The sequence below is a fragment of the Papio anubis genome, chromosome 1 (assembly GCF_008728515.1).
Source record: "Papio anubis isolate 15944 chromosome 1, Panubis1.0, whole genome shotgun sequence".
In the NCBI taxonomy this organism is placed as follows: Eukaryota; Metazoa; Chordata; class Mammalia; order Primates; family Cercopithecidae; genus Papio; species Papio anubis.
This window is the reverse complement of record NC_044976.1, coordinates 164,034,137-164,050,591: the sequence shown is the minus strand read 5'-3', so window position 1 is coordinate 164,050,591 and position 16,455 is coordinate 164,034,137. Positions and strand designations below refer to the sequence as shown.

At 35.6% G+C, this 16,455-nt stretch overlaps 1 protein-coding gene and 1 pseudogene across 11 annotated transcripts in view; both read right to left on the bottom strand.

Moving 5' to 3' along the window:
- Positions 1-16,455, bottom strand: part of DENND1B (DENN domain containing 1B) — a 277,692-nt gene that overhangs the window by 241,478 nt on the left and 19,759 nt on the right. The window lies entirely within an intron of this gene.
- On the bottom strand, positions 6,621-10,185 carry LOC101007490 (annotated as a pseudogene).

The window sequence follows — 16,455 nt, the reverse complement described above, 5'->3', positions numbered from 1 at the left end:
ATTTTGCACCATCAAATATGATTTTGCATCAGCAAAGACAATCACTACAGCCCTGAACTTGTGTTTGATTTGGGGCTGGGCAGGCATACAACCTAACTATGAGCACAAAAGGAAGGAGTGTGCAATTTTAATTCTGTTAAGTTGGTTAAAGTGAGACTCATTGACAATGAGCAGAAACTTGAAAAAGGTAAAGAAATTACTTGTGCAGATATCTTGGAAAAGTGTATTAGAAGTAAACAAAAAATGCAAACCCTTGAAGGAGCATGCTTGATGTTGTTCCAGGGATAGCAAGAAGCCAGTGTGGCTGCAGTTAAGAGAGCAAGGGAGAAAAATGGGAAAGGATAAGGTTAGAAATGTAAACAAGGGAGATTTGAGCCAGTTATATGGAGCCTTGTGGGTCCCTGGCAAGTCTTTTATTTGAATAATTTGCAAAGGCAGAAGGATGAGTAAAAAAGGAATTATGAGCAGGAGATCCCTATATGGGGAAGACTGAGTCTCAGAAAGTCAAGGTTTGAGAATTGAGGTTGTAGACAAATTTCTATTATTATATCAAATATGCTGTGCAATATATTTTGAGAACTATCAAAAGGAAGATGAAATCCTTGCTTCAGTGAGTTGATAATATAGTTGAAGAACTAAACAATAATACAGTTAAAATGACAGAATGTTTAAATTACAAGGGCTTTCAGATAGTCTATAGCTTTTGTTTACCTGAAGGAACCTGATTCAAGAAAGGGAAAACGATTTATGCAAGATCATATAACTAGTTATTGGTTCAGGCAGAACTAAATTGCCACCTTCATTAATAAGTTCTCTTAAAGTCCAGTTTATCAATGGTATGAAGGACAAGCTGAAGAAAAGACTATACTTATAAAGCACTTTTACAAGATAAATAAGCATTTGTCACATTCACTTGCTTTCCAGACTTCCAAATTTCTGTCCTACAATTTTGAGGGAAGGAGTGAAAAGCAAAGCTAATACCTATGTTGATAAGTAAATTTAGTGGATCAAAAGATAAAAATCTTTCTGTATTTTGATAAGAAAAGCATACAAAGCTTTTCATATGAAGACTACATTTTCTTCCTAACAAAAAAAAAAAAAAAAAAAAAAAAAGACTCTATTTTCTGGAATTTCTCTAGGCTACAAAGAGAAAGGATAAGACAAGTAAATCATTATCCTCTGTGTTGATAAAGCTTGCTTCCTTCAAATCAAGATAAAACACCACTGGCTGGTAAAAAATAACATCTCCTGCAAAAGTCCTCTCACTGAAGTAGTAGTGCTTCTGACATACCCCAAGACAGAGTAACCAATTAATTCATGTGCATATTCCAAAGATCATCACTTCCAACTCAAGCCAACCAAGGATATATTACTCAAATAAGGGCTTAAAGTGATTACAATGATGCCATCCTTATTTATGCATGTTTATAGAGTAATTACTAAAGCAGTTTTAAACTATTAATATACTTTTAAAATTCTAATGTTAGAATATTAATCTTCAAAGCAGAACAAGCTTAATGGTGAGAATGTCAATACACAATCTTTAACACATTTCTGCACAATCGTTTGAACCTAATTATCAAATTGACAATTTAAAGTAATTATAAAGTAACACAAAAACACACCTTTTATGCCATTACTAAAGATTTACTATTTAAAAAAACTTTTAAAAGTAGTTTCAAATATTTAATAGGCAGAAAACTTATAACATTGGTATCTATACAATTTCACCAGGTAAAGAATTTAAAATTTCAGCTTCATAATCCTATACACAGAATGAATACAATGGGCATAAACTACATACACCCAAAAAGGAAAAAAAAAAAAAACTAAAATAAAGGTGGCAACCCACACCTATGGTATGCAGAAAGGCAGAAAGAACATTAAACTTCATTTAGAGATTCAATTTGCAGTCTCAGCTCTTCCACTTTATAACTTTGGAACCTTAAGTATGAAAGAACTTCACTGAGCTTTAATTTGCTCAATAAAATGAGGATAGAGGATAGCTATTGAACCTAACAGAGAGTTGTTGAGAAAATCAAAATTAATTTAAAATAATATATGTAAAATCCCTTTCAATCTGTAAAATAGTACACAAATTTACATTACAAGGAGAAATATTAAATATAATACAATGGCACTATTTCAAGTCTTAGTTGATACCATCTAATATAGCAATCCAATTTCTCTAGTAATATTTTTCTTTCAAAAACTCAGTTCATAAAAAGTTTTATGTTATCAACTGTAGGCATATATTTACCTGGAGGTAAATAACCACAAACTAATCTGTCATATAACATCCTAATTCTCATCATTACCATAACAATAATATCAAGGGACAGAATTTTTATACTTCAGTTTCATATTTCTACTGTGTGTTTTGTGGAACAAAACGCATTTACTGAGTACCTACTTACATGACACTCTAAAGAATCTTAAAAAGAAGAAAAGATAACATCTCTGACATTAGCAATCTTGCAGTCTACCTGGCATAATACTATATATTCATAAATAATGCAAATTAAAGTGATAGACTTCACTTTTAGTCATGAGGCAGTAACAGGCACAAACCAGTTGGCCCACCATAAACAATGTAAAATAAAGTAAAACTGTATAAAATAGTTGAAATAAATATTTTTAAAAGTTGAGCAATAGGAAAAGCAAGACTGTGGTCTCTGGGAAAAATAAATTACACAAAATGAGCACTACAATCTCCCTGACTTTCTGTCTGAAGGCACTTTCAGAACTGCAGCCCACAAAGAACTACAGTCTTGCTGAGCAGCGGAAAAAGAGAAAAAAGTTTGGAAGTGAAGCAAACTTTGTGGAAGAAAATATCAAATACAAGGAGCATCAGAAATCCATATAAGGGTCATATTAAGTCTTTGGCCAAACACTAGGTTGCACATGTACAGGGTGACACTCCTGACGATGCCTGGCAGTGAATAGCTGAATGAAGACTCTCGTGGTTACATAGTACCAAGAGACAGAACAAGCAGGTAAAACCATGAACATGTGAGGAATTCAACTGAGATGCCTCAGAAAGGTCACACTGTTAGGAGACAATTCCAGGGGTCTCTCACTTCTCTTCACTTCTTTACAGCAGAGATAGATGACTAGGTTTTATTCCAGACTATCTTTTCCAGGATGACTGCTTAATACGGGAAGTAATTATTAACAAAGTTTTAAATTATTAACATGATATTAACAAGATTAAAGCAAACACCCTTAGAAAATAGTCTCCATCCCAAGCAGAGAGCACATTACCTTATAGCCTTGGAAGACAGAAACACAGATATACCTTGAAGATATTGCAGGTTCAGTTCCAGATCACCTCAATAAAATGAGTATCACAATAAAGCAAGTCACACAAATTTTGTGATTTCCTAGTGCATATAAAAGTTATGTTCATACTATACTGCAGTCTATTAAGTGTGCAATAGCATTATGTCTTTAAGAATGTACAAACCCTAATTTAAAATTACGTTATTGCTTTTAAAAATGCTAACAATCTTCTGAACCTTCAGCAAGTCGTAATCTTTTTGTTGGTGGAGGGTCTGCCTCAATGTTGATGGGTGCTAACTGATCAGCATGGTGGTTGCTGAAGGCTAGGGAGGCTGTGGAATTTCTTAAAATAAGGCAACAATTAACTTTGCCACATCAATTGATTCTTCCTTTCACAAAAGATTTCTTTGTACCGTAAGATGTGGTTTGATAGCATTTTATCCACAGTAGAACATCTTTCAAAACTAGAGTCAATCTCAGCTGGTTACGGTAGTGCAGGCCTGAAGTCCTAGCTACTAGGGAGGCTGAGGCAGTAGGACTGCTTGAGCCCAGGTGTTCAAAGCCAGCCTGGGCAACATAGCAAGACCCCATCACAGAAAAAAATACCGGAGTCAATCCTCTCAAACCCTTCCCTGCTTTATCATATAAGCTTATGTAATATTCTAAACCCTTGTGTGTCATCTCAACAATGTTCAGAGCATCTTCACCGGTTGAGTCCATCTTAAGAAACCACATTCTTTGCTCATCCATAAGAAGCAACTCCTCATACATTAAAGTTTTATGATAAGATAGCAGCAATTCGGTCACATATTCAGGATTTACTTCTAATTCTAGCTCTCCTGCTGAGGTGGAGAAAGTTTTAGTGGTCTGGATAGAGATCAAACCATCCACAACATTGCTTTAACTCACAGCCTAATCCAGAGCAAGGTCTTACCTCTCTTCAATTCCTGGAAGGCTGAGAGAGATGTGGAAGCTGCAGAAGAAAAATCTGAAGCTAGCAGAGGTTGGTAGCTTCACACATACCCACCACATCTGCGTTACTTATTCCACTGAAGTCTTAAACCCCTCCAAAGTCATTCATGAAGGTTGGAATCGATTTGTTCCAAACTTCTGTTAATGTTGATATTTTGACCTCCTCCCATGAACCATGAAATATTCCTACACACATCTAGAATGATGAATCCTTTCCATTCACCAAAGAGATTTTTCAATGTACTCTGCCAAGATCCATCAGAGGAATCAGTCTCTAGGGCATCTATAGCCTTCCAGAATGTATTTCTTACATTTAGACTTAATGATATAAAACTTGAAAGTCAAAATTACTCTTTGATCCATGGGCTGCAGAATGGATGTTGTGTTAGCAAGCATTAAAACTTTTGTCTTCTTGTATATCTCCATCAGAGCTCTTGGGTGAACAGGTACATTGTCAATGAGCAACAATACTCTAAAGGAAATCTTTTTTTCTAAGCAGTAGGTCTCAACAGTGGCCCTAGAATATTCAATGAGCCATGCTATAAACACATATGCTGTCATCCAGGCTTTGTTATTCCATTTAGAGAGCACAGGCATAGTAGATTTAGCATAATTTGTAAGGGCCCTGGGATTTTTGAATTGATAAATGAGCACTGGCTTCAACTTCAAGTCACTAGCTACATTAGCCCATAACAAGAGTCAGCCTGTATTTTGAAACTCAGAAGGCAAGAACTGACTTCACCTTTCTAGCTCGGAAAGCCTTACATGGCATCTTCTTTTAATATAAGGCTGTTTCATCTACACTGAAAATCAGTTGTTTAATGTAGCCACCTTCATCAATGATCTCAGCTAGATCTCCTGGATAACTTGCTGCAGCTCCTACATCAGCACTTGCTGCTTCACCATACACACTTTCATGTTATAGAGATGGCTTCTTTCCTTATCTCATGAACCAACCTCTGCTAGCTTCAAATTTTTCTTCTGCAGCTTCCACATCTCTCTCAGCCTTCCCAGAATTGAAGAGAGGTAAGACCTTGCTCTGGATTAGGCTGTGAGTTAAAGCAATGTTGTGGATGGTTTGATCTTCTATCCAGACCACTAAAACTTTCTCCACCTCAGCAATAAGGGTGCTTTGCTTCCTTATCATTTGTGTGTGCACTGGAGTAGCACTTTTCATTTCCTTCAATAACTTTCCCTTTGCATTCACAACCTGTCACAAACAGTTAGTTGGGTGCAAAAGGCCTGGTTTTCAGCCTATCTCCGCTTTTTAAATGCCCTCCTCACTAAGCTTTATCATTTCCAGCATTATATTTCAAGTGAAATACATGTGAGTCTTCCTTTCACTTGGACACTTAGAGGCCATTGTGGGGTTATTAATTGGCCTAATTTCAACATCGTTGTGTCTCAGGGAATAGTGAGCCCCAGGAGAGGAAGAGAGATGGGGCAACAGCTGGTCTGTGGTGCCCCATCTCTCTTGTTAGAACACATACATTTATCAATTAAGTTTGCCATCTTATATGGGCATGGTTCATGGTACTGCAAAACAATTACAACAATAACATCAAAGATCACTGATAACAGATCACCTTTTTTTAATATACATAATATATAATAATAACGAAAATTTTTAGAAGGTTCAAAGTTATACTATCTTGAGTTATAACTGTCTGCTTAATACAATTACACCATTTTCACTTCTAAGAACCATCTCATAATTTAAAGAATGACATGGCTGAGAAAGATACTTTGGAAGCCATTTTTAGGCATTGCTGAATTTAAATCATCTTCCAAATACTACATTCTGCCCCTTTCTTTATTGTAATAGTTTATCTCAAAGTACAAAAAAATTAGTAAATTGCTTTTACTATGCAATTCTAAAATATCAAGTCTACTGCCTCCAATAAAAAATCAGTAACTCCTTTTATAACATTAAGGTCAAGTTATTTGTAAAGACAATGTCAATCAAAACTTTTTGGCACTTACGACTAATCCATTATAAACAACTGTCAATCTTAAAAACACAGTTCCAGTAAACATGTAGTTACACTGGGAACATAAGAAAGTACAAGGCCGGCATGGTTATTCATGCCTGTAATGCCAGAACTTTTAGAGGCCAAGGCAGATGGATCATATGAGGACAGGAGTTCAAGACCAACCTAACCAACACAGCAAAACCCGTCTCTACCAAAAATACAAAAAGAAATTAGCTGGGTGTGGTGGCACTTGCCTGTAATCCCAGCTACTTGGGAGGGTGAGGCATGAGAATCACTTGAACCCAGAAGGCAACGGTTGCAGTGAGCCAAGATCATGCTACTGCACTCTAGCCTGGGTGACAGAGACTCTGTCTCAATTTAAAAAAAAAAAAAAAAAAAAAAAAAGACAGAAAGAAAAGAAAAAAGGAAACAAGAAAAAAAAAAAGAAAGTAAGTATGAGAAGCCCACTGGCTATGCTAAACCAAAAGAATGAAACACAGCCAAACTAATTTTACACCGTGGGTCTATACAAATAAATAAACAAAATTCATCCTATTTTTCTATATTTTTTCTTACATTTCCCCTTATACAAATATGAGAATGTTTCACTTTATTCACTTCAATAGGACAAAGTCCTTAGAGAAAGATTGAAAAGAGCTGATAATCAAACTCCCAAATTTTATGCTTGTTTCTTGTTCTAGTGCTATCAATTTTCTGACATATTTAACGTAGGCAGGAAAACGTTCTCAGTAAATTGAGCATTTGAGTCTACAAATGTCTTGAAGCACTCTGGCAAGTTACACATATCCCATGTCGCTTTTGGTTTCCCATCTCTTCTTTGCTTCTAACCTCCATGCAAGTTTCTTCTTTTTTCGGGCAGCCTGTGAATTTTCAACTTCCTTTTTGGCTTTTACAAAGTTGTGGCAGGCAACTGCTTTGGCAATTTTTACACCAAGCTCTCAAGGAGCTAGCTGGTTTCTGAGTTCCTCAGTCTTCTCAATATTCCACTCCTCCAAAGACTGGTCTATCCTTTCTTCAGGGCCTGATTTCTCAACTTTTTTCCCTTTAACATGGGGGTCAAATCTATCACTGACTTCAAAATACTGAGTAAGCTCCTTCCACTGGGTTTCATTTGAGGACTGTTCACTGTGAGATTCTTTTTCACTCCTCAGTTTATCTTTTCTGGAGCGTTTTCTTTTTTTCCCTCTGAAACTTGAGGTTGCGTTTTTCTGCTCAGAATGTTTTTTATGTAATTCTTGAAATTTATTCTACATGTCTAGGGGAATTCCAAAAGGACTCTCTTCATAGGCATTACATTCGACTCTGTTTCAGTTTTGGGTTCATCTATCGAGAATCTATGATTTCTGTTTTTCTGATACTCCCATCCTCTTTTTCTTCTTGTAAGTTAAGTCCAGAGTCCTCCAATGTACCTTCATCTTCAGAGTTTCACTCAACATCACTTTCATTTAGGCCAGGAGGTAGCAGCCCACTCCACATCTTTTCTTCTGTCAGAAAGCAGTCACCTGGCAGCCATCTTAAGACCCCGTCCAAAAATGTTTTAAATATTGGGAGAGTTACCAAAATAAGACACAGAAACACAAAGTGAGCACATGCTGTTAAAAAAAAAAAAAAAGGCACCAGTAGACTTGCTCAAGGCAGGACTGCTACAAACCGTTAGCTTTTTTAAAAATGCAATACCTACAAAGCACAACAAAGCAAAGTGTAATAAAACAAGATTTGCCTAAAGTATCTGCCTCCAACAGCAAAAAGCAGGCATGCTTACTGCACACTATATGCTACTTGGGTTTCCTACACTCAGGATTCCTCTTCTATAACACATCCAACTGCATTTGCAGGCAACCACCTGGGTGCATTCACACCCCACTCCTGTGATTCAGGGGCAAGGAAAACTGACACAAATTATCGATGCTCATGTCACCTGTGCCATGAATAATAAAGTCCTCTATCTCTGATCGTGGAAACTCATGTCTTCTGATAGCATCAATGAAACCATAAGAAGCTAACCAGTTAGCACATAAATAGAATAAAATTTCCAACTCTACACAGTTGTTGACACACACCTTAGGAGTAAGACTACGTTAGCCTTAGAGGTAAAATACTCTAAACCCACCCAAAGATTAAAAACAAACCTTGAAAGATCTAATTGGTCCATCAAAAATTTGACTGCTCACTGAAATAAAATGCAATACTTAGTTTAAAAAAGATAAATTTCAAACTGTCAATAATATGATATCCAAAATATTTAGCATATAACAAAAAATCATCAGACATGCAAGGAACCAATAAAATATCAGGGAAGTAGGGGTGGGGTGGGGTGGGGTGGGGTGGGAATGGGGGCATGAAAAGTAAACAGAAACAAATCGAAAACGAAACAGATATTAGAATTACCAAACAAGAATTTTTAAAAAGAGTTATGCAGTAGGCAGAACAGTGACCCCTCAAAGATATCTATATCCTGATGCCTAGAACCTGTGACTGTATTACATAACGTAGGAGAATTAAGATTGCAGATGCAGTTAAGGTTGCCAATCAGCTGACCTTAAAATAGGGAGCATATCCTAGATTATCCAAGTGGTACAATCACAAAGATCCTTAAATGTTGAAGACAAAGCAGAAGTATCAGCATCAGAGTGATAAACTAGGAAAAAGACTCATTGGCTATTGTGGGCTTTGAAGACAGAAAGAGGCCAAGAGCCAAGGAAGGCAGGCAGCCCCTTAGAAGCTGAAAAAGGAAAGAAAACACTCTCCTAGAGCTTCCAGAAAGAAACACAGCCCTGCTGACATCTTGGCTTTTGCTCAGTGAGTACCATTTCAGTCTTCTCCTTTCTAAAACTGTAAGATAATAAATTTATATTATTTTAAGCCACTATGTTTGCAGTAATTTGTTACAGCAAAACGAGAAATTAAAACAAGCTATTAAAACTACATCTAAGTATTTAAAGGAAAAGATAGAATGAATTAACAGATAGAGATCCTCAGTAGAAAAATAGAATCTATTAAAAAGATTCAACATCTAGAACTGAAAAAATACATTATTTGAGACAAAAACATTCACTATATGGGCTTAACAGCAGATTGGATACTGCAGAATAAAAGATTAGAGAACCTAAGTACAGAATAATTGAAACTGTACAAACTGAGGCACAGAAAGAAAAAATATTGAGAAAAATAAAAGAGTCCCTGTGACTCATGAAACAATATCAGTCTAACACACATGAACTGTGTCCCCAAGGGAAAAAGAATAAAGGAGGATAAAGAGAAAAACAGTTTCAATAAAATAATGTTCAAAACTTTTCTGAATATATGTATGTACATATATAGATAAAAATTTGTAGACCCAAGAAGCTCAAAAAGTCCCAGGCAGGATACATACAAAGAAAACTAAACCTAGCACATAACAACCAAATTTCTGAAAACCACGATAAAAAGGGAAAACCTTAAAAGCAGACAAAGGAAAAAAAAAGATATCATACAGATAATGATTTAAAACGTCTGCTTAGGTATCATCAAAAACTATGCAAGCCAGAAGACAACAGAACATTATTAAAAATGCTGAAAGAAAAAAACTAGAAATCGATTCCCAAGTAAATTATCCTTCAAAAATTAAGATATCATAAAGACATTTTCAGATAAAACCTGAGAGAATGTGTCACCAGCAGACTTGATGTACAATTAATATTTCAGGCTGAAAGAAAATCATACTTCAAATTTACATAAAGGAAGAATGCAAGGAATGGTAAATAGTAGGTACATAAGATTTTTTTTCCATTTCTTAACTTTTTTAAAAAGGAACTGACTGTCTAAACAAAAATAATTTATTATGGGGATTCTCTTATTTAACAGTTTCAATTTATAGTGAAGTTTTTTGTTTGTTTTGTTTTGTTTTGTTTTTGAGACAAGATCTTGCTCTGTCGCCCAGGCTGGAATGCAGTAGCACCATCACGGCCCACTGCAGCCTGGAGCTCCTGGGCTCAAGTAATCCTTCCCCTAAACCTCTGGAGTAGCTGGGATTACAGGTCCACACCACCACACCCAGCTAATTTTTTTATGTTTTGTTGAGATGAGGTCTCGCTATTTTGGCCTGGCTGGTCTCGAACTCCTGGTCTCAAGCAATCCTCTCACCTCAGCTTCCCAAACTGCTGAGACTACAGGCGTGAGCCACCATGCTTGACCAGGATTTTCTTTCATATAGAAAAAATAGTGTATGACAGCAATAGCACAAAGGAAGGAAAGGAGTAAAATATAAGTGAACTCTGAGAAGGCTCTTATACTCACAGTGGTATAATTTTAATTCACTGTAGATATGACCATAATAGATATGATCATATAATCATGAAATAAAATGTAATCCTTAGAGCTACTAAAAACAAAGCCAAGAGAAGAGAAAAGCATAAAATACTAAAAAAAGGAAAATACATTAATCTAGAAGAAGACGAGAAGGAAGCAAAAAGGAAACAACAATCGAAACAAAAACCAAAAGTACAACTATAAAACAAATAAGATAATGAATTTAAACCTAACCATATCAATAATTACACTTAACACAAATGTGTCAAACATCCTAATTAAAGGCAATGATTGTCAGACTGGATAGAAAAGCATAGATAGATAGATAGATAGATAGATAGATAGATAGATAGATAGATAGATAGATAGATAGATAGAGATAGGTAGTTTGGTAGGTTGGTAGGTAGGTAGTCAGATAGATAGATAGATATAGATACAGACATAGTTTAGACATAGACAATTTAAAAAACAAGACTGGAAAAAGAATTTCATGCAAACACTAATCAAGAGGAAAGTAGAGCAGTTCTATTCATATAAAAGTAAACTTAAAAGACAAAAAGCATTACAAGCAAATTTCTGAAAACCACAATAAAGAAACAACCTTTTGAACTAACCCTTTTAACATACGAAATTTCTCTCTGTCAGAGAAAAAGAGACAGAGACAGAAAGAAATTTCATATGTTAAAATGGTTAGTTTATAAAGAAGATATAATAGTTGTAAATGTGTATGCTTATTGCAACAGAGCTTCAAAATACATGAAGCAAAACCTGACAGCACTAAAAGAGGAAACCAAGAAATCCACAATTATAGTTGGAGAATTTAACACTCTTCCCCCAGTAAGTGAAAGAAACAGATCCAAAAAAATAAACACATAAAAGGTTTGAAAAACACTATCAATCAACTTTACCTAACCGGCATTTAAACAATACATCCAACAACCGTAGAATATACATTCTATATAAGTGCACACTGAATTTTAACAAAGATAGACTATCTCATGGGCCATAAAACAAATCTCACATTTCCAAGGATTGAAGTCATACAGAGTATGTTCTCTGACCTAAATCAAATTAAAAATAAATAATAAAAATATATCACAAAGAATCTCAAATGTCTGGAAATTAAGCACCCCATTTCTAAATAACGCATGGATCAAGAAAAAAGTGACAAGTGAAACTAGAAAATATTTTCAAGTACATAACAATGAAAACACAATATATCCAAATTTGTAGGACACAGCTAAAAAATTGCTTAAAAGTCAATTTACACATTTATGATTACATTAGAAAAAGAAAGGTTTAAAAATTAACACTCTAATCTTCCACATTAAGAAGCTAGAAAAAAATTAAATCAAAAGTAGAAGAAAATAATAAATGTTGGCCAGGCATGATGGCTCACACCTGTAATCCCAGCACTTTGGGAGGCCAAGGCCAGTGGATCACTTGAGGTCAGGAGTTCAAGACCAGTCAACATGGTGTAATCTTGTCTCTACTAAAAATACAAAAATTCGCCAGATGTGGTAGCATGCGCCTCTAATCCCAGCTACTCAAGAGGCTGAGTCAGGAGAATCACTTGAACCCAGGGGGGCAGAGGTTGCAGTGAGCCGAGATCACACCACTACACTCCAACGAGACAGAGAGAGAGAGAGAGAGAGAGAGAAAAGAGAAGAGAACAGGAGAGGAGAGGAGAGGAGAGAGAGAAGAAGGAGGAGGAGGAGGAGGAGGAGGACGAGGGAGGAAGTGGGGAGAAGGAGAAGGAGGAGGAGGAGGAGGAGGAGAAGAAGAAAGAAAAAGGAGGCGGCAGCGGCGACGACAGCAGAAATCAATGAAAACAGAAAATGGAGACATCAACAAAATACTATATTGGCTCTCTGAAAATATCAATGAAATTGATAAACTCCTAAACAAGACTAACAAAAAAAGAGAGGTGATATGTGAATTATTAATATTGGAAGAAAAGGGGCTTATCACTGCAGATCTTACAAAAATTAAAAAGATAAATATTATGAATGGTCTTGTGCCAATACATTTTACAATTAAATAAAATTCCTGAATTTTGTTTAAATTTCAAATTCTTTGAAAATTACCAAAACTGACACAAGGAGAATCCAAAAGTCTGATTAATCATTTATCTGCTACAGAATTTCAATTCATAATTAAAATCCTTCCCACAAAGAAACCTTTGGGCCTAGGTAACTTCATGGGGGAATTCTATCAAACATTTAAGACAATGGTATCCATATAATTCAACTAAATTAAGTTTCTACATACATTGAAGATGTAATTGTAATAAAGCAATTTTATCAGAAATATATTGAAAACACTAACTTCTGATTTTTCCCTGAGTTTAGTAGCTCTTTAGCAAAAACACCAAAAATAGAAATTGTTTTCAAAGACTAATTTTTTTTCTTTCTTTTTATTATTATTATACTTTAAGTTCTAGGGTACATGTGCACAACCTGCAGGTTTGTTACATATGTATACATGTGCCATGTTGATGTGCTGCACCCGTTAACTAGTCATTTACATTAGGTATAACTCCTAATGCTATCCCTCCCCTCTCCCTGTGGGGGACCTGGTGTGTGATGTTCCCCACCCTGTGTCCAAGTGTTCCCATTGTTCAGTTCCCACCTACGAGTGAGAACATGCAGTGTTTGGTTTTCTGTCCTTGCGATAGTTTGCTCAGAATGGTGGTTTCCAGCTTCATCCATGTCCCTACAAAGGACATGAACTTATCCTTTTTCATGGCTGCATAGTATTCTATTGTGTATATGTGCCACATTTTCTTAATTCAGTCTATCACTGATGGGCATTTGGGTTGGTTCCAAGTTCAAAGACTAACTTGACTACAAAAAAATTTAAACTTCTGAATAAAGCATATAAAACAAAATTAAAAGATAAATGTTAAATTGGAAAAATATCAATATGTGATAAATAATTGGTTGCTATAGATAAAATTAAAGCCTTTATCAAATGTGCAAAACACAAAAATATAAAATGCACCAAAGAAATATTAATGCCAACATGAAATACTGGCCAAGTTTTCTAGTTAATCAAAATATAAAGTAAAGCAAGATAGGCAAATATGTTTTCAAAAATTAAAAAAGGGAAACATCTCTGGAAAAGGCAAACTGTAGAGACAGTAAAAAGATCAAGGGTTGGAGGTAAGAAGGGATGGATGAAAAGGTGAAGCACAGAGAATATTTAGGGCAATAAAACTATTTCTGTATGATACTATAATGGGGGATATGTGTCATTATACATTTGTCAAACCCACATAATATACAACATGATAAGTGAACCCTAAACTATGGCTTTGGGTGATAATTATGTGTCAATGTAGATTCATTGCTTATAATGAATTTACCACTCTGGTGGGAGATGTTGATAGTGAGGAAAGCTGTGCATATGTCAGGGCAAGGGATATATGGGAAAACTCTTTACACGGAATTTTGCTATGAACCAAAAACTGCTTTAAAAAGGAAGTTGATGGCCACGCGCAGTGGCTCACAACTGTAATCCAAACACTTTGGGAGGCCGAGGTGAGCGGATCACCTGAGGTCAGGAGTTCGAGACCAGCCTGGCCAACATGGTGAAACCCCGTCTCTACTAAAAATACAAAAAAACGCTGGGTGTGGTGGCGCACGCCTATAGTCCCAGCTACTCAGGAGGTTGAGACAGGAGAATCGCTTGAACCCAGGAGGAGGAGGCTGCAGTGAACCGAGATCGCGGCCCTGCACTCCAGCCTGGCAACAGAGCATGACCCCAACTCAAAAAAAATAATAAAAATAATTAAATAAATAAAATAAAATATATTTTTAAAATACATATACAACTTCAGAGACTAAGTTAAAAAAAACTAAATTATTTTAATAATATTTCAATATTGACTATTAAAATTATGTTTTGGACATATGGAATACTAAATAAAAAAACTAAATTATTTTAATAATATTTCAATATTGACTTAAAATTATGTTTTGGACATATGGAAGTAAATAAAATACATTGTTAATATTTTTTAAAAGAAGATTAATACCTAGTATTGTTGAGAACTGTGGTACACAGAGGCTTTCTTAACTATTAATAAGACTATGTATCTTTTCAGGAAGGCAATCTGCCAATACATATCCAAAGTCCAACAATGACACTCAAGAACTTATTTGAAGCAGATAATAATACAAGTATAAATGAGATATATACACAGTCAGCCACACAATAAAATTCCAGGTAACTATTAAAACTGATAAAGTAGGCCGGGCACAGTGGCTTACACTTGTAATCCCAGCACTATGTCGGGCCGAGGCAGGCAGATCATTTGAGGCCAGGAATTCCAGCCTGGGCAACATGGCAAAAAATTAGCCAGGTGTGGTGGTGCATGCCTATAATCCCACTTACTCAGGTGGCTGAGGAATGAGAACCAATTGAACCCAGGAGACAAAGGGTGCAGTAAGCCAAGATCGAGCCAACACACTCCAGCCTGGGCAACAAAGTGAGACTCTGTCTCAAAAAAAAAAAAAAAAAAAAACTGATACAGTAGATCTATTTTCAGACACAGGAAGATGTTCATAACAAATTATCAATTGGTAATGGTCAGATAATAGGATACCATGAACAGACGAATCAGTTTATGGAAAATGCATATTAATGCAAATATATTCATATAGAGATGAGTAACAGATTGTTCAACAAAATATTACCCATTATATTCTCTGGGTGATGGAATTCTAGTCTCTTCATGTTATTTTCTTCTTCTGTTTGAATCTTTTGCAATGGGCCTGGAGCTTTTGATAAAACATAAAGGCATTTACACTCATACACATACATAGGCATACATACACAGACACATACTGACAGTATTCGGCTTACCCTAACTTTCAATTTCTCCTAGCAAAGAAAAATTTCATTCTACCTAAAGAAATCATTCACTTGAATCTGTAATTAGAGGCAAGTCTCTCAAGTCACTATACTTATCTGATATAAAATTGAAGTTTACTGGGAAAAGTGTGGGTTTTAGAGTTGAAATCTTGGTTCAAGTCTGCCAGTTATATGTATCAGCCTGGTCCCTCACTTTTCTGTGCTCCACTTTCCTCAAATGTAAAATAGGAATACGAGTATACATCCTATCAAAAGATGGGTATGAGAATCAAATAAATAATTCATATGAAAAATACTTTCTCAAAATACTTTCTAAATTATTAGTAGTGGAAGTATCTAAATTATTAATATTGGTATTACACCCTTAAGAGTAGCATACTGCCCAACAGAAAAAAAAAAAAATACAATGGTACGGGATGCCAAAACAAAAGAAGAAAAGATCAGACTTTTAAAAATGGGAAGAAAACTAGTAAAGAGAAAATATGTGAAGAAATATATGCAGATAATAAGGAAATAAAATAAGCTTAAACTAATAAGAATTTCCATTTTTTAAAAAATCAAATAAATGGAGAAGTAGTTGTATTAGTCTGTTTTCACACTGCTGATAAAAACATACCCAAGACTGGGCAATTTACAAAAGAAAGAGGTTTATTGGACTTACAGTTCCACAAGGCTGGGGAGGCCTCACAACCATGGTGGAAGGCAAGGAGGAGCAAGTCACATCTTCTGTGGATGGCAGCAGGCAAAGAGAGAGCTTGCACAGAGAAACTCCCATTTTTAAAACCATCAGATCTCGTGAGACCCATTTACTATTACAAGAACAGCACAGAAAAGACCTGTCCCCAGGATTCAGTCATCTCCCAGCAGGTCCCTCCCACAACATGTGGGAATTATGGGAGCAACAAATGAGATTTGGGTGGGGATACAGAGCCAACCCATATTAGTAGTTATAAAGTGGTCACATGGAGAATAAAATATCTGTACGTTTAAAAGTATAGGGAAATATACACAATGTATAGTAAAACCAAAAAATATTTTTCAC